The 23,165-nt window shown below is 46.0% G+C and overlaps 2 long non-coding RNA genes across 4 annotated transcripts in view; one reads left to right on the top strand and one right to left on the bottom strand.

The window, feature by feature from the left end:
• Positions 1-23,165, top strand: part of LOC139363673 (uncharacterized) — a 31,216-nt gene continuing 8,051 nt past the window's right edge. Inside the window, exons 1-4 of one of the 3 annotated variants that reach the window (XR_011624382.1) lie at positions 1-294; positions 8,020-8,079; positions 8,473-8,550; positions 10,977-11,102. This is a non-coding gene — a long non-coding RNA (uncharacterized lncRNA). Of the gene's footprint in view, positions 295-7,436; positions 8,551-10,976; positions 11,103-23,165 lie in introns of those variants that run through there. The other 2 variants (XR_011624381.1, XR_011624380.1) reach the window with 2 other exon arrangements.
• LOC139355344 (uncharacterized) lies at positions 10,053-22,278 on the bottom strand. The gene is made up of 3 exons (XR_011624379.1): positions 22,171-22,278; positions 11,990-12,035; positions 10,053-11,012 (listed from the first exon to the last, which is right to left on the bottom strand). It is a non-coding gene; the product is annotated as an uncharacterized lncRNA (long non-coding RNA).

Below are 23,165 nucleotides of genomic sequence, written 5' to 3'. Positions count from 1 at the left end.
CTTCCCTCCATCAAGCCCAGCAGGCCGCAGCGAGGGCCCGGCACACAGAGCCCGCGCCCACCGGAACCCGCGCCGGCCCGTGAGCCCCACGCGCAGCCTGGCTTCCCGCCCGCGCCTCTCCCTCCATACGCCCCGCGAGCAGAGGGAGCCGGCTCTGGCCCTGGCCAGCCCCAGAGAGGGGCCCTCGCAGCGCAGCTGCGGGTTGAAGGGCTCCTGGAGCGCGGCTAGAGCAGACGCCGAGGCGGAGGAGGTGCCGAGAGTGAGCGAGGGCTGCTAGCACGTTGTCACCTCTCGGTAGGAACAGGGTGCAGGAGGCGGGTGGGTTCGGAAACTGATGCTGGAAAGGCCACCAGTAGTCTGGGTCCCAGCACCTCTGCAGGCGCAGCCGCTTGTTTCACCTGGTGCCGCCATCTTGCAGTTCCTGAATTTGCCCCTTTTGGCTGCACAGAGAGGGCAAGGAAGCCGCGCACGAATGCAGGGTCGGAATGACTGGGGTGCGACCCGAGGGGACTTGGAGAACCGCCCTTCCTCCCCAGGTTCCCCAGGCAGAGCCCACCACCCACCACCCCCGCGGTTTTTCAGAGCCCCAACTGGGCCTCTGCGGAAGGGGTGGGGGCAGGGCAGAGACAGGAGGAGGGAAAGAGCTGTGCAGGGAGGGGGCCGAGAGAGCCTCTCTCAACATCCGGGTTACTTGATAGACTGGGGGTCCTCCGGGGCTAGCCACGAAGCCATGGAACCATGTGTGGAAAAACAAGAATTGGGGAGGGGTGAGGAAGAGAAGTTGGTTACCAGGCAGCAGGTGGTGCCTTAGGCAATCATAGGGGCTGAGGGGCTGGCTTCTCATTGTCAGACCCTGGGCTGGTAAGTTTCAGGGAACTCAGATGAAACAAATGTAACTTCCTTTAAGACTAGCGGGATCAATTTCTCTGTTTATTCAAGGAAGCTGTATACATCGGGTCTGTGGGAGAACTGGACACTTTCCAGCCTCATGCGGGGAGCTGTAAGGGTGGGCGTCCTTCCGCCCCTCTACACAGGGGCACTCAGGTTGTGGGACTGGCAGCAGAGGAGAGCGAGCAGCAGAGAGCAACAGGAGCCCCAAAGAATCTAATTTCCCCCAAAGAAATGATGGCCACGAACATATTCACCTCAGCAGGAGAAGCCAGGGGGCCTACGCCGGGGAGTTTGGGCTGAGGTTGGATGTGGGTTCTGGGCGTCTGTGGGGAAAGTCCTCTGTTCTCTCCCCATCCCTTAGCTGCCTCTTGAGGTCTGGCCTACATCTATTCACAGAGGGATGGAGGAAGGGAAGCTCATGGGGCCTTGGGGTGGGAGGGGGCAGGAACTGGAGCCTGGGGCGCCCCTGGGCCAGCTGCCCCTGTCCCTGCTGTGTCTTGGTGGGGCTCGGGGCTGAATCTGTGATCTGCACATCACTCTGCAGATTTGAAGTCAAAGTGAAGTCGCCCTCGCAGGCAGGAGAGGGAGCTGCCAAGACGAGGCTAGCTCAGACTCAGTCAACCACTATGTCCAGAGTCGGCCAGCTGAGGGGGAGGTGGTTGGGGGGAGTAGGGGAGCGGGGGCACTCAGCCCAAGAGAGCTACCCTGAACCACAGGACCAGGTGATGCCTGCCACCCACCCTTGCCGGGGTTGACAAAGCTGGAGTTGGCCACGGGGAGCTCCCCAGGGTGCAGACAGGGTGCAGACAGGTCCCATCTCTGGGACTAGCAGCTGCCCAGGCTGCACACTCAGGCCTATGCCTAGGGAAGGGACCTGATAAGAAGGAAGAGGCTGGTGGCAAGGGGTGCGTGGAACTTTGGGGGGCAAACAAGCTCCTGTTGTTGTAACCGAGTGAGTTATAGAGAAACGCCACACTCTGAGACTAATTCAGGGGTCCTTTATTGCTGGTGACTGAGAGACTGCTAGAGCTCAAAATTCAGCCCTGAAGAAGGGGCTAGATTTCTTTTTATATCTTGGTCTAAATAGGAGAGGGGGAGTCTAAAGCAATTTTTACAGAAGCAGAACAGGCAAAAAGTTAAAAGATAGATGGTTACAGAAACAGTTACAGGAAAATAGTTCCAGGTTCAGGGGCTTAAACTGTCACAAAGAGACAAATGCAGGGGCTTTGGGTACCACCAAGCGAGCGCGTGTCCACGGGCCGCTGGCACAGCTTGCCTCAGTATCTTATCAGTAAGCGCACTCCTGGGTGTGCCTGGAGTCAGCTTGCACCAGTTATGTCTTTAAGGGAGGGGGGCAAGGGGCTGCAAGCAAAGAAACCAAAATGGAGTCTGTCCGGCTCTCTCAGCTGAGAGAGTCAATCAGGTTAAAACAAGGGAGGGCATCACATTCCCACTCGTGTTTTTGGGGAATCAAATCATTGATTCCTCGGTTATAACAAGGGGGTTATATTGGGTTCTAAGATACACAAGTTTGACAGAAGCTATGTGCTGCTTTATGAAGTTAAGCAACCAATTTAATAGACAAGGCCTGAAGACGAACCTTAAGAGGAGGAGAAGGGCTCTCGCCAACCCGGTAATTAGTTAGCCAGGGATTCCAGTTAAACATGCTTTGGTACCAGGGGGTGTTACTCTCCTGTTCCTGCTGGCATTTACCTAGATTTTCTCGAACTTTTTGAAGAGTATTTTTTATGACTTCAGATTGATTGGCATAGAAACAACAACTTTCTCCCAAAGTTGCACGTAACCCTCCTTGGGAGAGAAAGCAGAGCTCAGCCTCGGCGGTTTTGAAGAACTACTTCTGCTAGAGGCTCTACCTGGGCATGCAGTATATTTATGGCTGATTGGAGATTGCTGAAATCATCATCTACTTGTTGAGATAGGGACATCAGCCCAGTTTCTTCTTGAATCAGGGCAGTTGTGCCGATGGCTGCTGACCCAGCTATGCTAAGGCTGGCCACAAGGGGTACAAGGAGTGGGGCGACTCGGCAAAACCTGGGATGCAATTCAGGAGAAGCGATGAGGAGTTGTCCTTCTGACCCACTGTACGCGTAGACCTGGGGGAGTACATGAACCAACACACAGGAGAGGTCAGGGTTCAGTCCCACTGATGCAGTGAGTGAGACCTGAAGTGCCGGCTAACCAGGTATTGTTGGGTGCCTGATAGGAGACTGAGGCGTTTAAGGAAGTAAGCAGGGACTGATTCCAGGTAGCCTGAGAGGGAGAAGCAGATAAATTATACCCTGCTAGTTAGACAGGAGGCATTCCGGACACGTCTCCTAGTGTAAGGGCATGGGGGCATGTATGACAAGAAAGAATTTGTAGCATGGCTTCTACTCCTAATCCAACATAATATGGGGGTTTGGCCTTTAGGCACAACCAGCAATCTCGGGCTAGTTTAGGCTGGGTGAGATTCAGGAGGTGAGGAGCACTGACCAGAATGGACTTTAGGCTGGGTGAGATTCAGGAGGTGAGTGAGGAGCACTGTCCAGAGTGGACATCAGGCTGAGTGAGATTCAGGAGGTGAGTGAGGAGCACTGACCAGAATGGACTTTAGGCTGGGTGAGATTCAGGAGGTGAGTGAGGAGCACTGTCCAGGATGGACTTCAGGCTGAGTGAGATTCAGGAGGTGAGGAGCACTGTCCAGAGTGGACTTCAGGCTGGGTGAGATTCAGGAGGTGAGTGAGGAGCACTCTGCAGAATGGACTTCAGGCTGGGTGAGATTCAGGAGGTGAGGAGCACTGACCAGAATGGACTTCAGGCTGGGTGAGATTCAGGAGGTGAGTGAGGAGCACTGTGCAGAATGGACTTCAGGCTGAGTGAGATTCAGGAGGTGAGGAGCACTGTCCAGAATGGACTTCAGGCTGGGTGAGATTCAGGAGGTGAGTGAGGAGCACTGTGCAGAATGGACTTCAGGCTGAGTGAGATTCAGGAGGTGAGGAGCACTGTCCAGAATGGACTTCAGGCTGGGTGAGATTCAGGAGGTGAGGAGCACTGTCCAGAATGGACTTCAGGCTGGGTGAGATTCAGGAGGTGAGGAGCACTGTCCAGAGTGGACTTCAGGCTGGGTGAGATTCAGGAGGTGAGTGAGGAGCACTGTCCAGAGTGGACTTCAGGCTGAGTGAGATTCAGGAGGTGAGTGAGGAGCACTGTGCAGAATGGACTTCAGGCTGGGTGAGATTCAGGAGGTGAGTGAGGAGCACTGTCCAGAATGGACTTCAGGCTGGGTGAGATTCAGGAGGTGAGTGAGGAGCACTGTTCAGAATGGACTTCAGGCTGGGTGAGATTCAGGAGGTGAGTGAGGAGCACTGTCCAGAATGGACTTCAGGCTGGGTGAGGTTCAGGAGGTGAGTGAGGAGCACTGTGCAGAATGGACTTCAGGCTGGGTGAGATTCAGGAGGTGAGTGAGGAGCACTGTGCAGAATGGACTTCAGGCTGGGTGAGGTTCAGGAGGTGAGTGAGGAGCACTGTGCAGAATGGACTTCAGGCTGGGTGAGATTCAGGAGGTGAGTGAGGAGCACTGTGCAGAATGGACTTCAGGCTGAGTGAGATTCAGGAGGTGAGGAGCACTGTCCAGAATGGACTTCAGGCTGGGTGAGATTCAGGAGGTGAGTGAGGAGCACTGTCCAGAGTGGACTTCAGGCTGGGTGAGGTTCAGGAGGTGAGTGAGGAGCACTGTGCAGAGTGGACTTAAGGCTGGGTTGGAGGTGTTGTCGTTGCAGCTGAGGTCTAGGCAGCAGGAACGATGGTGGGACAGTTAAATCGACCTGTCTGGGTGTTTCTGGAACACAGGGTCACCAAATCAGTTAAAGGTCCGATTGACTTAGGAGGGCTCCCTGGGACCAGGACCTTTTTCTGGATGGTGAACTTAGTTCCAACATCAAATCTTAGAATATAAAGCCTTAATCCTTGTGACATGCTGTAATACCATTGAGCTAAACTAGGGTTACGGACAGTTACAGTAAGAGGATTGCAACTTCCTATAGTACACGGTCTAGGACGGGAAGTGCGAGCTATGGAAAGGGTTGAGGGTAGGGTTGATCCTCCGGAGTAAGTGGGCAAGGTGACACACGTCCAGTGAGGGCAGAAAAACTGGTAAGAATCTCAGCAGCTAGAGTCAGGGTGATTTCCAGGACGAAAGCCAATGCTCTGGAGCCCTTTTCTGCACCCTTAGAGCTTCCACATCCAGTCCAGCTTCTGGTGTGTCCGAACCCTGCAGCAATGTTGACGTTCCCTGCTCCCATGATCGGCAGATCGCGCTGTTCTTCGTGGGTACGGCAGGTTCTGGGAACAAAGCACATAAATCGACTACAAAAGAGCCTTCCTTGGAGGTTCCCACTTTCCAGGTGGTGTTTGCAAAGACACGTACTGTTGTGAAAGAAGTGAGGAGAAAAGAGTAGGAAGGGGCAGAGGACGTAACAGGTGGAAACAGACAGAAGAGGTAAATGGAAAGAATTAATCTGATGGCTTCTTTCGACTTAGGTGCAGTTTTAAGGGGCCTAGGCTTGGGGACCCTTGTTTCTTGCTGGGCTTTGTTGGCTTTTTTGATGCGAGAGTGATGAATCCAAGCAGGAATGCCATCCACCTTCAGAGCCATTAGCGTGGTGAGGATGATAGTATGAGGTCCTTTCCAGGCAGGAGTGAGTCCTTCCTTCTGGAATTTTTTAACACATACCAGGTCACCCAGCTGGAAAGAGTGGCAGGGCCCCGTCTGGTCAGGAACTGGATTGGGATGAGCTCCCCAGACAAGCGGCTGGATGATGTCTTGTACTTGTTGGAGAGACTGCAGGTACTGTAACAAATTAGCTTGTGAGGTTTCTGCTAAATGGGTATCCCTTAGCTTAGGCAAGATAGGCGGAGCCCTTCCATACATGATTTCAAAAGGTGAAAACCCAGCCCAGTAAGGGGTGTATCTTACTCTAAGGAGGGCTAAAGGAAGGAGCTTTACCTAATTCTCACCGGTCGCTAGGATTAATTTAGTAAGGGTACTTGTTAGGGTGCGGTTCATGCGTTCTACCTCTCCAGAGCTCTGGGGTCGATAGGCACAATAGAATTTCCATCGAATGTTTAATGCCTTGTTAACCAACTGAGCTATGGACGAGGTGAAGGCAGGTCCATTATCAGACCTTATGGCAACAGGCAGTCCATGTCGAGGGATGATTTCATTGAGCAACAGCTTAACTACCTTGGTGGCAGTTTCGTTTTTGGTGGCAAATGCCTCAGTCTATCCAGAAAAGGTGTCTACTAGCACCCGGAGGTATTTATATCCTGCCCGGTGCAGTTTTATCTACGTAAAGTAAATTTCCTCCCTTTCTCCTGGCGAGCCTCCCCGGAGGCGGTGACCTGGGCTGGGCTTACCTTGCTTGGCGTTTACCTGAGCACAAGCCATACACCGGAGAGCTGCTTGGTTAGTTAAGTCGTGAAGGTGGGGGATCTTGAAATGGCTCCTTAGAAGCTGGGCCAATTTTACTCCTCCTTCCTGATTTTTACTGGCCTGAAGATCTGAAGCTTCTTTTTCTTCCTCTGGGGGTATTCTGGGTGGTCTGGCGAGTCAGGTTGCGGAAAGGACACAGTGGGCAGCAGGGTTAAAGGCACAACCGGGAGCCGAGCTGCAATGTCTGCTCTTTGGTACCACGGCCTCTTTGATGTCCTTTGCAGTGAATCACAGCCACCTGTTGAGGGAGCCAAACAGCTTCAAGCAGGGCCAGAATTGCTTCTTTGTTTTTGACAGTCTTTCCTGCTGAGGTGGGTAGCCCTCACTCTTGATAGTTGGCTCCAAGTACATGTACAGCAACGAAAGCATACCTGGTGTCAGTGTAGATGTTAATACGTGTGTCCTCACCCCATCAGAGGGCCTGAGTGAGGGCAACCAATTCAACTCTTTGTGCCGAGGTCCCTGCCGGCAGTGCCTGGGCCCACAGTATGTCTGTCTCCACAGTAACGGCTGCACCAGCCTTTTGTACTCCTTGTTCAAGGAAGCTGCTACCGTCTGTAAACATGGTGGCATCTGCCTGTTAGAGGAACATCTCGGAGGTCAGGTCAGCCAGTTTCCACAGTTTCTTTCTTTTTTTTTTTTATTTTTTATTTTTTTTGAGACGGAGTCTTGCTCTGTCACCCAGGCTGGAGTGCAGTGGTGCGATCTCGGCTCACTGCAAGCTCCGCCTCCTGGGTTTAACGCCATTCTCCTGCCTCAGCCTCCTGGGTAGCTGGGACTACAGGTGCCGCCACCTCGCCCAGCTAGTTTTTTGTATTTTTAGTAGAGACGGGGTTTCACCGTGTTAGCCAGGATGGTCTCGATCTCCTGACCTTGTGATCCGCCCGTCTCAGCCTCCCAAAGTGCTGGGGTTACAGGCTTGAGCCACCGCGCCCGGCAGTTTCCACAGTTTCTAACAGTTCCTGGCAGTCATGGACAGGTGTGGTAAGGTCTGGATCGGGGAGCAAGGTAGATGGATTTAAACGCCTTGTGGGAGAGGAAGTTAAAGGAGGCGGATCTAACAGTACACTCTGATGCTGTAGGATGCGCGCATTCGACATCCGTTTGCCAGAAGCACTTCGTAGCAAAGTCTCTGCTGCGTGAGGAGCCACAAGGGTTACGTTCTAGCCCAGACTGAGTTTATCAGCCTCCCGGACCAGGCTTGCTGTTGCCGCTAGAGCTCGCAGACATCTTGGCCACCCGGAGGCCACAGGGTCCAGTCTCTTAGACAAATAGGCTGGCATTGCCATGGCCCTAAAGTCTGAGCGAGTACCCCTTTAGCGACTCCCTGGCTTTCAGGAACAAAAAGGTGAAGTGGCTTTGAGATATTTGGGAGGGCAAGAGCCGGTGCCTCAGTTAATGCCTTCTTTAGATTTTGAAAAGCCTGTTCTTGTCAGTCCAGACTAGCAGGCCGTTCCTTCCAGTAGCAGTGTACATGGGCTGGCAATTTCTGAGGACCCCGATACCTATAGGCAGCAGTACCCCACTTCCCCCAGGAATTCACGTACTCGTCTCGGTGGTGGAGTGGGGATTTGCAAGTTGGCTTTGTTTTGAGCACTAGTGAGTGCTCTTTTCCCCTCGTTTATCTCATACCTCAGGTAGGAAACACTGGGAAGACAAAGCTTGGCTGAGACCCGACACCTGAATTCCTGAAGGAGGTAAAGTAGGTCCCTAGTATGTTGCAGGCGGCTGTCAGTAGTTTCAGTAGCCAGTAACAGGTCATCTACCTACTGGAGAAGCGTGCAGTTAGGGTGACTGGCTCGGACGGTGTAGGATCCTGTTGGAGGGCTTCCCCAAAAAGCGTGGGGGAATTTTTTAAACCCTGGGGTAACTGAGTCCAGGTTAATTGGGTGGTGTCTCCTGAGCCAGGATCTGTCTATTCAAAAGCAAAGATAGTTTGGCTTTTGGGGGCCAGAGGAATACCAAAGAAAGCATCCTTTAAGTCAAGGACAGTGTACACTGTATGTTCTGGTGGGAGGAGGCTGAGTAAATTGTAAGAGTTAGGGACAGTTGGATGGATGGTAACTGTCTGCTTGTTAACTTCCCGCAAGTCCTGTACAGGCCAGTAATCATTTGTTCTGGGTTTCGGGACCAGCAAAAGTGGAGTATTCCAGGCGGACTGACATGGTGTGAGTATACCATCTTGTAATAGTCGCTGAATGTGGGGATTGGTTCCCTCTCTAGCCCATTGAATCATAGGATTTTTTTTTACCTGGACCGGCAAGGCGGTGGCCAGGAGTTCTACCACTGGTGGACGGTGCTTAGCCAGTCCCGGGGGTGTTGATTTGGCCTAGACTCGAGGAAAGAGAGTCTGTAAATCCAGTAGGAGAGGATTAGTTTTATTCTCCGGTGGCTGTGAGGGTGAAACTAAGATATTCCTCTGACAGAGGGGTGGTTAGCAGGAGTTGAGCAGTAGGGGGCGTTGTGTCACCTAACGTGAGGTGAGCTTGTTGGGCCAAGAAGGAGATGTAACTTATGGAGCATGTCTCATCCGAGGAGGGAGAGGGAAGGGGCATTCTGGGACCACAAGGAATGAGTGGGTTACTCTTTTCTGTCCCAAACTCACCTCTTGTGAGTGGGTGACAGGATATTCCTCAATAGCTCCAGTAGCCCCTTGCACAGCCACCTTTTTATTAGAGGCACTGCCCAAGGGTGTTTGCAGTAGTGAGTGTTCTGCCCCAGTGTCAATTAGGAAGCGTACAGGCTGGCCCCGCACTGTGGCGGTCACCATGGGCTCCCGGGGGCCAAAGGAGAGGGAGCCCCGGCCCCATCAGTCATCAGGTTCCTCCACTGCAGGGAGGGTGAGGACCTTTTTCTTTCCTGGTTTCTCCTCTGGCTTTAATGGGCATTCATTTTCCCAATGTCCCATTTGCTTGCAAAAAGCACATTGTTTTCTTTGTAGGGGAGCCCGCTCACCTTTTTGGCCTTTCTGGCGGAGACCTGGGGTCCCCTGGTTGGTGCTCTGTGATGGGGGCCCTTCCTTCTTGGCTCCTTGGATGACAGCCACTAAGATCTTTGCCTGTCTTTTTGATGCTTTCTCAGCAGCCCTTTCAGCTGCCTGAGCTGCCTGTTTTTGCTTTTCAAACTCTCGATTGTCAAAAACTTTCTGGGCTATCTCTAAAATTTGGCTGATGTTCATTCCAGCAAATCCTTCCAGACTTTGTAATTTTCTTTTAATATCAGGGGCTGCCTGAGCCACAAATGCCAAATCAACAGCACAGCTAATCTCGGGAGCCGCCAGGTCGAAAGGGGTGTAAGTTCAATAGGCCTCTTGGAGGCATTCTAAAAATGCTCCAGGTGACTCATCAGGCCCCTGGACAACTTCAGTTGTCTCAGACAAATTTATGGGTTTTCGAGCAGCTCCCTTGATACCCACAAGGAGATACCGGTGAAAATCATCTAAAGCTCTCTTCCCACCCAAGGAGTTTGGATTCCAATCAGGCTGGGTAGAGCGAAAAACCTCCTCAAGGAGGTCTTGGGCTTCCTCCTCTGGTCTACCGGCTGATGTAAGGAAATACTTTCTGGCTTCTCTTCATCAGGGGAACCGGCCCCCGATACTTCAACGTAGGTTCTTTTCTATTTTCCCTAAGTGTTGGCTGGTCTGAGAAATAAAGGGAAAGAGTACAAAAGAGAAATTTTAAAGCTGGGTGTCCAGGGGAGACATCACATGTTGGCAGGTTCTGTGATGCCCCCCAAGCCACAAAACCAGCAAGTTTTTATTACGGATTTCAAAGGGAAGGGAGTGTACAAATAGGGTGTGGGTCACAGAGATCACATGCTTCACAAGGCAATAAAATATCACAAGGCAAATGGGGGCAGAGCGAGATCACAGGACCATGGTGAAATTAAAATTGCCAATGGTTTCATGTCCTACTGGGCATGATTGTCATTGATAACATCTTACCAGGAGACAGGGTTTGAGAGCAGACAACTGGCCTGACTAAAATTTACTAGGCAGGAATTTCCTCATCCTAACAGGCCCGGGGGCGCTACAGGAGACTGGGGCTTATTTCATCCCTTATCTACAACCGTAAAAGACAGACACTCCTAGAGTGGCCATTGTAGAGACCTCCTCCTAGGAATGCATTCTCTTTCTCAGGGCTGTGCCTCACTGAGAAAAAGAATTCAGTGATATTTCTCCTATTCACTTTTGTAAGAAGACAAATATGGCTCTGTTCTGCCCGGCTCTCAGGCAGTCAGACCTAATGGTTATCTCCCTTGTTCCCTGAACATCGCTGTTATCCTGTTCTTTTTTCAAGATGCCCAGATTTCATATTGTTTAAACATGCTTTACAATTTGTGCAGTTAACACAATCATCACAGGGTCCTGAGGTGACATACATCCTCAGCTTATGAAGATGACAGGATTAGGAGATTAAAGACAGGCATAGGAAATCACAAGAGTATTGACTGGGACAGTGATAAATGTCCATGAAATTTTCACAATTTATGTTCAGAGATTGCAGTAGACAGGTGTAAGAAATTATAAAAGTATTAATTTGGGGAACTAATAAATGTCCATGAAATCTTCACAATTTATGTTCTTCTGCTGCAGCTTCAGCCGGTCCCTCCTTTTGGGGTCCCTGATTTCCTGCAACAGAAGGCAAAGAGCCTGAGGTGAGGAAGAGCCTGCAGTGTTCCACTCCTTCCAGTTTGGGCTAGAGCAAAGGGCAGAGTGTTGGTAAGTGGTGAGAGACAAGGCTGAGTAACTTGACAAGAATCACATTGACATGGGTGTTTTTTTTTTGTTTTTTTTTTTTTTGAGACAGAGTCTGGCTCTCTTGCCCAGGCTGGAGTGCAGTGGCCGGATCTCAGCTCACTGCAAGCTCCGCCTCCCGGGTTCACACCATTCTCCTGCCTCAGCCTCCCGAGTAGCTAGGACTACAGGCGCCCGCCACCTCGCCCGGCTAATTTTTTGTATTTTTTTAATAGAGATGGGGTTTCACCGTGTTAGCCAGGATGGTCTCAATCTCCTGACCTCATGATCCGCCCGTCTTGGCCTCCCAAAGTGCTGGGATTACAGGCTTGAGCCACCGCGCCCGGCCGACATGGGTGTTTTTATTCCATGGTGAAAAATTTGGAACTTTTCCTGAGAACAAATGTAAGCCAATGAGACAGTAAATGACAGGAGATTTAAAATGTCACCTGTCAAGTGACTGCTTATAAATGGTTATTACTTGGCTAAGGATTTCTAAATGAGCCTGAGATCTGTTGGCTTTCAATCTCTACCAAAACCCTGAGAACTTGATGATGCCTTTGTTTTCTGAGAATTCCTTCACTGTGCTGGCTGACAGTTCCATGAGGATGGTAAAAGTGAAGAAAGTGTAGAACCAGTAAAAAAGAGATGCATAGACTTCTTGGAAGTTTTTTAAGCTATAGAACATGATGAATTAATGGTGCATAAGCTTACTCTTCACTGTGAAAGTTTTTTTCACATCTTTCATTAGATGTTTGTAAGAAAAACATACTTAACATAGCATCTACTAACCCAGCAATGAAGAGGAATGGCATTTGCTATACACTTTATTTCTAAAATAAACCTAAATTTAATAAATTTTGGCAACGTACTTTTCTTTGTTTTTCTAATTATTTGTTCTGCGCAGTCTGGCTCCATCTAAAATAAATAAAAATAATAATAATGTTTAAGTTAAATGAGAGACATTATCATGAGAATAATATATCACTTACAAAATATGGCCGTTAGTCTTTTTAGTGATTAGACATAACTTGAAGTTTGCTTAAACAGAAAAATAATTACATAAATAAAGTTAAATTTCTACTTATTTTAAGTTTAGATAATAGAGGATATACCTGTGTAATGCTGGTTAATCTGATAAAAATATAGTTAATATTGATCTATTGCATATACATAATTTTAGAAAGGTGGTGTTTTATTAGTACAAACGTTAAACAATGGCTGGGTGTGGTGACTCATGCCTGTAATCCCAGCACTTTGGGAGGCCAAGGTGGGCAGATCACAAGGTCAAGAGATTGAGACCATCCTGGCCAACATGGTGAAACTCCGATTCTACTAAAAATACAAAAATTAGCTGCTGTGGTGGTGCACGCCTGTAGTCCCAGCTACTCAGGAGGCTGAGGCAGGAGAATCACTTGAACCTGGGAGGCAGAGGTTGCAGTGAACCAAGATCGCACCACTGCACTCCAGCCTGATGAGAGTAAAACTCTGTCTCAAAAAAAAAAAAAGGTTAAACAATTAAAGTCATATTTTGCAATTTTGCAATGAATGCATTGCTTTGAAATTCTTAGCAAAACTCTACCCTTTATAAAAGTCCTGAGGGGGCACCCAAGATGGCGAAATAGGAACAGCTCCAGCCTCAAACTCCCAGCGTGAGCGACACAGAAGACGGGTGATTTCTGCATTTTCAACTGAGGTACCGGGTTCAACTCACTGGGGCGTATCGGACAGTCGATGCTGGTCCACAGGTGCAGCCTGACCAGCGAGAGCTGAAGCAGGGCGAGGCATCGCCTCACCTGGGATGTGCAAGGGGAAAGGGAATTCCTTTTCCCAGCCAAGGGAAATTGAGACACGCAACACCTGGAAAATCCCACCCTAATACTGCACTTTACCAAGGGTGTTAGCAAACGGCACACCAGGAGATTATATCCCACACCTGGCCCAGAGGGTTCCACGCCCATGAAGCCTCCCTCATTGCTAGCACAGCAGTCTTAGATCCAACTGCCAGGTGGCAGTGAGGCTGGGGAGGGGCGCCTGCCATTGCTGAGGCTTAAGTAGGTAAACAAAGCCTCCAGGAAGCTCGAATTGGGTGGAGCCCACCGCAGCTCAAGGAGGCCTGCCTGCCTCTGTAGACTCCACCTCTGGGGACAGGGCATAGCTAAACAAAAAGCAGCAGAAACCTCTGCAGATGTAAAAGTCCCTGTCTGACAGCTTTGAAGAGAGTAGTGGTTGTCCCAGCATGGCGGTTGAGATCTGAGAATGGACAGACTGCCTGCTCAAGTGGGTCCCTGACCCCTGAGTAGCCTAACTGGGAGACATCCCCCACTAGGTGCAGACGGACACCTCACACCTCACACGGCTGGGTACACCCCTGAGATGAAGCTTCCAGAGCAAGAATCAGACAGCAACACTTGCTGTTCAGCAATATTCTATCTTCTGCAGCCTCTGCTACTGATACCCAGGCAAACAGGGTCTGGAGTGGACCTCAAGCAAACTCCAACAGACCTGCAGCTGAGGGTCCTGACTGTTAGAAGGAAAACTAACTAACAGAAAGGACACCCACACCAAAACCCCATTAGTACGTCACCATCATCAAAGACCAAAGGCAGATAAAACCACAAAGATGGGGAAAAAGCAGTGCAGAAAAGCTGGAAATTCAAAAAATCAGAGCGCATCTCCCCCTTCAAAGGAACGCAGCTCATCGCCAGCAACGGATCAAAGCTGGATGGAGAATGACTTTGGCGAGTTGAAAGAAGGCTTCAGTCGATCAAACTTCTCAGAGCTAAAGGAGGAACTACATAACCAGTGCAAAGAAACTAAAAACCTTGAAAAAAGAATGGATGAATGGATAACTAGAATAATCAACACAGAGAAGACCTTAAAAGCACTGATAGAGAGGAAAACCATAACACGAGAACTACGTGACAAATGCACAAGCTTCAGTAACTGACTCGATCAACTGGAAGAAAGAGTTTCAGTGATTTAAGATCAAATGAATGAAATGAAGCAAGAAGAGAAGTGTAGAGAAAAAAGAGTAAAAAGAAATGAACAAAGCCTCCAAGAAATATGGTATTATGTGAAAAGACCAAATCTACGTCTGATTGGTGTACCTTAAAGTGAGGGGGAAAATGGAACCAAGTTGGAAAACACTCTTCAGGATATCATCCAGGAGAACTTCCCCAACCTAGTAAGGCAGGCCAACATTCAAATTCAGGAAATACAAAGAACGCCACAAAGATACTCCTCAAGAAGAGCAACTCCAAGACACATAATTGTCAGATTCACCAAAGTTTAAATGAAGGAAAAAATATTAAGGGCAGCCAGAGAGAAAGGTTGGGTTACCCACAAAGGGAAGCCCATCAGACTAACAGCAGATCGCTCAGCAGAAACTCTACAAGCCAGAAGAGAGTGGGGGCCAATATTCAACATTCTTAAAAGAATTTTCAACCCAGAATTTCATAGCCAGCCAAACTAAGTTTCATCAGTGAAGGAGAAATAAAATCCTTTACAGACAAGCAAATGCTTAGAGATTTTGTCACCACCAGGCCTGCCCTACAACAGATCTTGAAGGAAGCACTAAACATGGAAAGGAACAACAGGTACCAGCCATTGAAAAAACATGCCAATACGTAAAGACCATCGATGCTAGGAAGAAACTGCATCAACTAACGAGCAAAATAACCAGCTAATATCACAATGACAGGATCAAGTTCACGCATAACAATATTAACCTTAAATGTAAATGGACTAAATGGTCCAATTAAAAGACACAGACTGGCAAATTGGATAAAGAGTCAAGACCCATCAGTTTACTGTATTCAGGAGACCCATCTCACATGCAGAGAGACACGTAGGCTCAAAATAAAGGGATGGAGGAAGATCTACCAAGCAAATGGAAAACAAAAAAAAGCAGGGGTTGCAATCCTAGTCTCTAATAAAACAGACTTTAAACCATCAAAGATAAAAAGAGACAAAGAAGGCCATTACATAATGGTAAAGGGATCAATTCAACAGGAAGAGCTAACTATCCTAAATATATGTGCACCCAAAACAGGAGCACCCAGATTCATAAAGCAAGTCCTTAGAGACTTACAAAGAGACTTAGACTCCCATACAATAATAATGGGAGACTTCAACACCCCACTGTCAACATTAGACAGATCAACGAGACAGAAAGTTAACAAGGATATCCAGGAATTGAACTCAGCTCTGCACCAAGCAGACCTAATAGACATCTACAGAACTCTCCACCCCAAATCAACAGAATATACATTCTTCTCAGCACCACACTGCACTTATTCGAAAATTGACCACATAGTTGGAAGTAAAGCGCTCCTCGGCAAATGTAAAAGAACAGAAAATATAACAAACTGTCTCTCAGATCACAGTGCAATCAAACTAGAATTCAGGACTAAGAAAATCAATCAAAACCACTCAACTACATGGAAACTGAACAACCTGCTTCTGAATGACTACTGGGTACATAACAAAATGAAAGCAGAAATAAAGATGTTCTTTGAAACCAACGAGAACAAAGATACAACATACCAGAATCTCTGGGACACATTTAAAGCAGTGTGTAGAGGGAAATTTATAGCACTAAATGCCTACAAGAGAAAGCTAGATCTAAAATTGACACCCTAACATCACAATTAAAAGAACTAGAGAAGCAAGAGCAAACACACTCAAAAGCTAGCAGAAGGCAAGAAATAACTAAGATCAGAGCAGAACTGAAGGAGATAGAGACACAAAAAACCCTTCAAAAAATCAATGAATCCAGGAGCTGGTTTTTTTGAAAAGATCAACAAAATTGATAGACCACTAGCAAGACTAATAAAGAGAGAAGAATCAAATAGATGCAATAAAAAATGATAAAGGGGATACACCACCGACCCCACAGAAATACAAACTACCATCAGAGAATACTATAAACACCTCTACGCAAATAAACTAGAAAACCTAGAAGAAATGGATAATTTCCTGGACACTTACACTCTCCTAAGACTAAACCAGGAATAAGTTGAATCCCTAAATAGACCAATAGTAGGCTCTGAAATTGAGGCATTAATTAATAGCCTACCAACCAAAAAAAGTCCAGGACCAGAAGGATTCACAGCTGAATTCTACCGGAGGTATGAGGAGGAGCTGGTACCATTCCTTCTGAAACTATTCCAATCAATAGAAAAAGAGGGAATCCTCCCTAACTCATTTTACGAGGCCAACATCATCCTGATACCAAAGCCTGGCAGAGACACAACAAAAAAGAATTTTATACCAATATCCCTGAAGAACATCGATGCAAAAATCCTCAATTAAATACTGGCAAACTGAATCCAGCAGCACATCAAAAAGCTTACCCACCATGATCAAGTGGGCTTCATCCCTGGGATGCAAGGCTGGTTCAACATATGCAAATCAATAAACGTAATCCAGCATATAAACAGAACCAAAGACAAAAACCACATGATTATCTCAATAGATGCAGAAAAGGCCTTTGACAAAATTCAACAGCCCTTCATGCTAAAAACTCTCAATGAATTCGGTATTGATGGAACGTATCTCAAAATAATAAGAGCTATTTATGACAAACCCACAGCCAATATCACACTGAATGGGCAAAAACTGGAAGCATTCCCTTTGAAAACTGGCACAAGACAAGGGATGCCCCCTCTCACTACTCCTATTCAACATAGTGTTGGAAGTTCTGGCTAGGGCAATCAGGCAAGAGAAAGAAAGAAAGGGTATTCAGTTAGGAAAAGAAGTCAAATTGTCCCTGTTTGCAGATGGCATGATTGCATATTTAGAAAACCCCATTGTCTCAGCCCAAAATCTCCTTAAGCTGATAAGCAACTTCAGCAAAGTCTCAGGATACAAAATCAATGTGCAAAAATCACAAGCATTCTTATATACCAGTAACAGAGAGCCAAATCATGAAAGAACTCCCATTCACGATAGCTTCAAAGAGAATAAAATACCTAGGAATCCAACTTACAAGGGATGTGAAGGACCTCTTCAAGGAGAACTACAAACCACTGCTCGGTGAAATAAAAGAGGATACAAACAAATGGAAGAACATACCATGCTTATGGATAGCAAGAATCAATATTGTGAAAATGGCCATACTGCACAAAGTAATTTATAGATTCAATGCCATCCCCATTAAGCTACCAATGACTTTCTTCACAGAACTGGAAAAAAACTACTTTAAAGTTCATATGGAACCAAAAAGACCCCGCATTGCCAAGACAATCCTAAGCCAAAAGAACAAAGCTGGAGGCATCACGCTATCGGACTTCAAACTATACTACCAGGCTACAGTAACCAAAACAGCATGGTACTGGTACCAAAACAGAGATATAGACCAATGGAACAGAACAGAGCCCTCAGAAATAATACCACACATCTACAGCCATCTGATCTTTGACAAACCTGAGAAAAACAAGAAATGGGGAAAGGATTCCCTATTTAATAAATGGTGCTGGGAAAATTGGCTAGCCATAAGTAGAAAGCTGAAACTGGATCCTTTCCTTACTCTTTATACGAAAATTAATTCAAGATGGATTGGAGACTGAAATGTTAGACCTAAAACCATGAAAACCCTAGAAGAAAACCTAGGTAATACCATTCAGGACATAGGCATGGGCAAGGACTTCATGTCTAAAACACCAAAAGCAATGGCAACAAAAGCTAAAATTGATAAGTGGGATCTAATTAAAGAGCTTCTGCACAGCAAAAGAAACTACCGTCAGAGTGAACAGGCAACCTACAGAATGGGAGAAAAATTTTGCATTCTACTCATCTGACAAAGGGCTAATATCCAGAACCTACAAAGAACTCAAACAAATTTACAAGAAAAAAAAAACCCATCAAAAAGTGGGCAAAGGATATGAACAGACACTTCTCAAAAGAAGACATTCATACAGCCAAAAACAGACACATGAAAAAATGCTCATCATCACTCGCCATCAGAGAAATGAAAATCAAAACCACAATGAGATACCATCTCACACCCGTTAGAATGGCAATCATTAAAAAATGAGGAAACAACAGGTGCTGGAGAGGATGTGGAGAAATAGGAACACTTTTACATTGTTGGTGGGACTGTAAACTAGTTCAACCATTGTGGAAAACCGTGTGGCGATTCCTCAAGGATCCAGAACTGTAAATACCATTTGACCCAGCCATCCCATTACTGGGTATATACCTAAAGGAGTATAAATCATGCTGCTATAAAGACACATGCACATGTATGTTTATTGCAGCACTATTCACAATAGCAAAGTGAATCAACCCAAATGCCCATCAGTGACAGACTGGATTAAGAAAATGTGGCACATATACACCATGGAATATTATGCAGCCATAAAAAAGGATGAGTTCGTGTCCTTTGTAAGGACATGGATGCAGCTGGAAACCATCATTCTTAGCAAACTATCGCAAGAACAGAAAACCAAACACCGCATGTTCTCACTCATAGGTGGGAATTGAACAATGAGATCACTTGGACACAGGAAGGGGAACATCACACACCAGGGCCTATTGTGGGGAGGGGACAGGGAGGAGAGATAGCATTAGGAGGTATACCTAATGTAAGTGACGAGTTAAGCACACCAACATGGCACATGTATACATATGTAACAAACCTGCACGTTGTGCACATGTACCCTAGAACTTAAAGTATAATAAAAAAGTTCAATCCATTTTTTACTTCAATAAATTTTTTCTTGAAAAGAAATTTCTATTCTTTACTTACAGTAAACTTTTTTTTATAGTAAATTTTTTTTTCTAATTTGTATTCTAAATTAAGGTAGTAGCTGCACACGTTTCTTCCAAAGGTATATTGAGGGATGCTGAGGTTTGGAGTATGATTGAACCCATCACACAGGTAGTGAGCATAGGACCCAATAAGTATTTTTTTTTTTTTTTTTTTTGAGACGGAGTCTTGCTCTGTCGCCCAGGCTGGAGTGCAGTGGCCAGATCTCAGCTCATCACAAGCTCCGCCTCCCGGGTTTAGGCCATTCTCCTGCCTCAGCCTCCTGAGTAGCTGGGACTACAGGTGCCCACCACCTCGCCTAGCTAATTTTTTGTATTTTTTTGGTAGAGACGGGGTTTCACCGTGTTAGCCAGGATGGTCTCAATCTCCTGACCTCGTGATCCGCCCGTCTCGGCCTCCCAAAGTGCTGGGATTACAGGCTTGAGCCACCGCGCCCGGCCAATAAGTAGTTTTTCAACCCTGGCCCACTCTGTCCCTCCCTGTTCTTATTTCCCAGTGTTTATTGTTCCCATCTTCATGACAGTGTGCACCCAATGTGTAGCTCCCACATATGAGTGAAAACATGAGATATTTGGTTTCTGTTTCCACATTAGTTTGCTTATGATAGTGGATTCCAGCTGTATCCATGTTCCTGTAAAGGACATGATTTTGTTCTTTTTATTGCTGCATAGTATTCCATGGTATATGTAAAATTTTCCAGTCTACCTTGGGTTTTCAATCTACCTTGGATGCACTTAGATTGACTCCATGTCTTTACTATTTTGAATAGTGCTGCAATGAACATACATGTGCATGCGTCTTTTTGTTACAATGATTTATTTTCCTTTAGGTATACCCCTAGTATAGTAATGGGGTTGCTGCATCCAATTCTTAGTACTTAATTTCCAAACTGCTCTCCATAGTAGCTGAACTAATTTACATTTTCACCAATGGTGTTTCCATTTCTCCACAGCCTCCCCAACATTTTTTTTTTTTGACTTTTTAACAAAAGTCGTTCTGACTGGTTTGAGATGGTATCTCATTGATGTTTTGTTTGGTATTTCTCTGATGATTAGCAATAGTAAGCATTTGTTAATGTTTGTTGGCCACTTATGTGTGTTCTTTTGAGAAGTGTTTGTTCATGTCCTTTGCCCATTTTTAATGGTGTTATTTATTTTTTGCTTGTTGATTTATTTAGGTCCCTTATAGATTTTGGATAATAGGACTTTGCTGTATGCATAATTTGTGAATATTTTCTTCCATTCTTTAGGCTGTCTGTTTAATCCCTTGATAGTTTCTCATGCTGTGCAGAAGCTCTTTAGCTTATTTAGATCACACTTGTCAATTTTTGTTATTCTTGCAATTGCTTTTGAGGACTTAGCTATAAATTGATTGACAAATGTGATGTCCAGAAGAGTATTTCACAGGTTTTATTCTAGGATTTTTATAGTCAGAGGATGTACTCTTATGTAAGAAAAGCAAAACTCTTTTTTCTTTTTCTGAGATGGAGTCTCCCTCTGTCCCCAAGGCTATAGTGCAGTGGTATGATCTTGGCTCACTGCAACCTCTGCCTCCCAGGTTGTAGTGATTCTCCTGCCTCAGCCTCCCCAGTAGCTGGAATTACACATGCCTGCCACCAAGCCTTGCTAATTTTTGTATTTTTAATAGAGACAGGTTTTCATCATGTTGGCCAGGCTGGTCTCAAACTCCTGACCTCAAGTGATCCGCCCACCCCGGCCTCCAAAAATGCTGGGATTACAGGCGTGAGCCACTGCGTCTGGCCAAGTACAAAGCTTTTAACATATAAATGGAAATGAATATTTTAGTGTTTTAATTCATAAAATGCACTTATTTTGGATTCTATTAAATAATAAACATTCATATATGGTTAAGTGTTTGGATGCCAGTCATTCACTTGTGATTATGGGAAGAGTTGAGATGGTGCAAAGAAACTTTTTTATTTTTTATTTTTGAGATGGAGTCTCACCCTGTCACCCAGGCTGGAGTGCAGTGGCACAATCTCGGCTCACTGCAGCCTCCGCCTCCTGGGTTCAAGCAGTTCTCTGTCTCAGCCTCCCTAGTAACTGGGATTACAGGCTCCTGCCACCATACCAGGCCAATTTTATTATTATTATTATTATTATTATTATTATTATTATTTATATTTTTAGTAGAGGCAGGGTTTCACCATCTTGGCTAGGCTGGTCTTTAACAACTGACCTCGTGATCCATCTGCCTTGGCCTCCCAAAGTGCTGGGATTACAGGTGTGAGCCACTGCGTCCAGCTGGTGCAAAGAAACTTTAAAAGTGGTATGGACTGGGAGCAGTGGCTCATGCCTGTAATGTCAGCACTTTGGGAGGCTGAGGTGGGAGGATCACAAGGTCAGGAGTTTGAGACCAGCCTGGCCAGTATGGTGAAACCCCGTCTCTACTAAAAATACAAAAATTAGCTGGGCATGGTGATGGGCGCCTCTAGCCTCAGCTACTTGGGAGGCTGAGTCAGAAGAATCGCTTGAACCTGGGAGGCGGAGGTTGCAGTGAGCCAAGATCACACCACTGCACTCCAGGCTGGGCGACAGAGTAAGACTCTGTCTCAAAAACAAAAACAAAACAGAACAAAAGAAGTGGTATGGGCCGGGCGCGGTGGCTCAAGCCTGTAATCCCAGCACTTTGGGAGGCCGAGACGGGCGGATCACAAGGTCAGGAGATCAAGACCATCCTGGCTAACACGGTGAAACCCCGTCTCTACTAAAAAATACAAAAAACTAGCTGGGCGAGGTGGCGGGTGCCTGTAGTCCCAGCTACTGGGGAGGCTGAGGCAGGAGAATGGCGTGAAGCCGGGAGGCGGAGCTTACAGTGAGCTGAGATCCGGCCACTGCACTCCAGCCTGGGCAACAGAGCAAGACTCCATCTCCAAAAAAAAAAAAAAAAAAGAAGTGGTATGAACCAAAGCCAAATTACAATGAATTAGAGAGTAGACAAAAGCATCTCAAAGTATACCTTCAGTTATTAGGTGATAACATGCAATTTCTAAAACTTAAATGCAGCTTTTAAAGAAATTTTAATGTGTTAGTTTAGTCACATTTACTGAATAAAGTTAGCAAATGGGTATCTGTTGAAAATGAGAGCTCCAGGGAATTAAAAAATGTAAAGTTCCCATTTCCTTTCTGTGTTAACACAGCTAATTATGATCTTCTTAACATGCATAAGTCAACAGAAGAACTCAGTATTTCACCAAATTAAAAACAAGAATTATATTAGAGAAATGAAACGCAAAAGAGAAACTATAATATGACTAACCTCAGTTAAATAGTTCTTGCAGGTATTTGAAGTCTGTGGGTTTGAGGTAGGAATTCTTATGGGTGTTTGAGGAATGCATTTTCTGTTGAGTCCTATACTATTAAGATTTTCAACACAAGATGACTCTGGGTCTGGCCTCATAGGGAGAGTGCTGAGAAAAGATTTCACCTGCTCTTTCTCCATAAGGAGCTTGGTGCTGATCACTGCTATTTTCATATTTGATCTGTAAAGATAGCAAAGACAAATGCTTAGTATTTCACTTTTCCTTAAATAACTCTTAATGACTTGCATTTTTAAAAAAGTTGCCCTGAGAGTAAACCAAATTACCCACTAAACAGTGTGTTAACACCGAAGATGTGTGAGAGCATGCCTGTTGTAAGCAATTATAATTATAATAACCTACGACGTGATATAATCTTGCTCCAGTTTGAATAAATGGCTATCATTGGAAAGACAAAAAATAACAAATGCTGGGAAGTTTCAGAGAACACTAAACTCTTATATGCTGTTGGTGAGAAGGTAAATTAGTGCAGCCAGTATAGAAAACAACATGAGGTTTTCTCAAAAAACTAATGGAACTGCCGATGGATCCAGCAACCCCACTACTGGGCATTCAGGCAACAGAAAAGAAAACAATAAATCAAAACAATATCTACTCGTATGTTTATTGTAGCACTATTCACAACACCTAATGTATGGAATCAACCTACATATCCATCAACAAATTAATGAACAAAAAATTGTGGTACACATACACAATGGAATACTATTCACCATATAAAGGAATGAAATCTTGTTATCCGTGGCCATGTGGATCAGTCTGGAGGATGTTATGTTAAGTGCAGACACAGAAAAATAAATACTGCATATTCTCACTCATGTGTGGAAGCTAAAGAAAAATTGAGGTCTGGGCAACATGGCTGATGCCTGTAATTTTCTAGCACTTTGAAAGACCAAGGCAGGAGAATCACTTGAGGCCAAAAGTTCTAGAGCAG

Source organism: Macaca nemestrina, chromosome 6 (assembly GCF_043159975.1).
Source record: "Macaca nemestrina isolate mMacNem1 chromosome 6, mMacNem.hap1, whole genome shotgun sequence".
In the NCBI taxonomy this organism is placed as follows: Eukaryota; Metazoa; Chordata; class Mammalia; order Primates; family Cercopithecidae; genus Macaca; species Macaca nemestrina.
The sequence above is the reverse complement of the archived record's forward strand: the minus strand, read 5'-3'. Positions and strand labels throughout refer to the sequence as shown.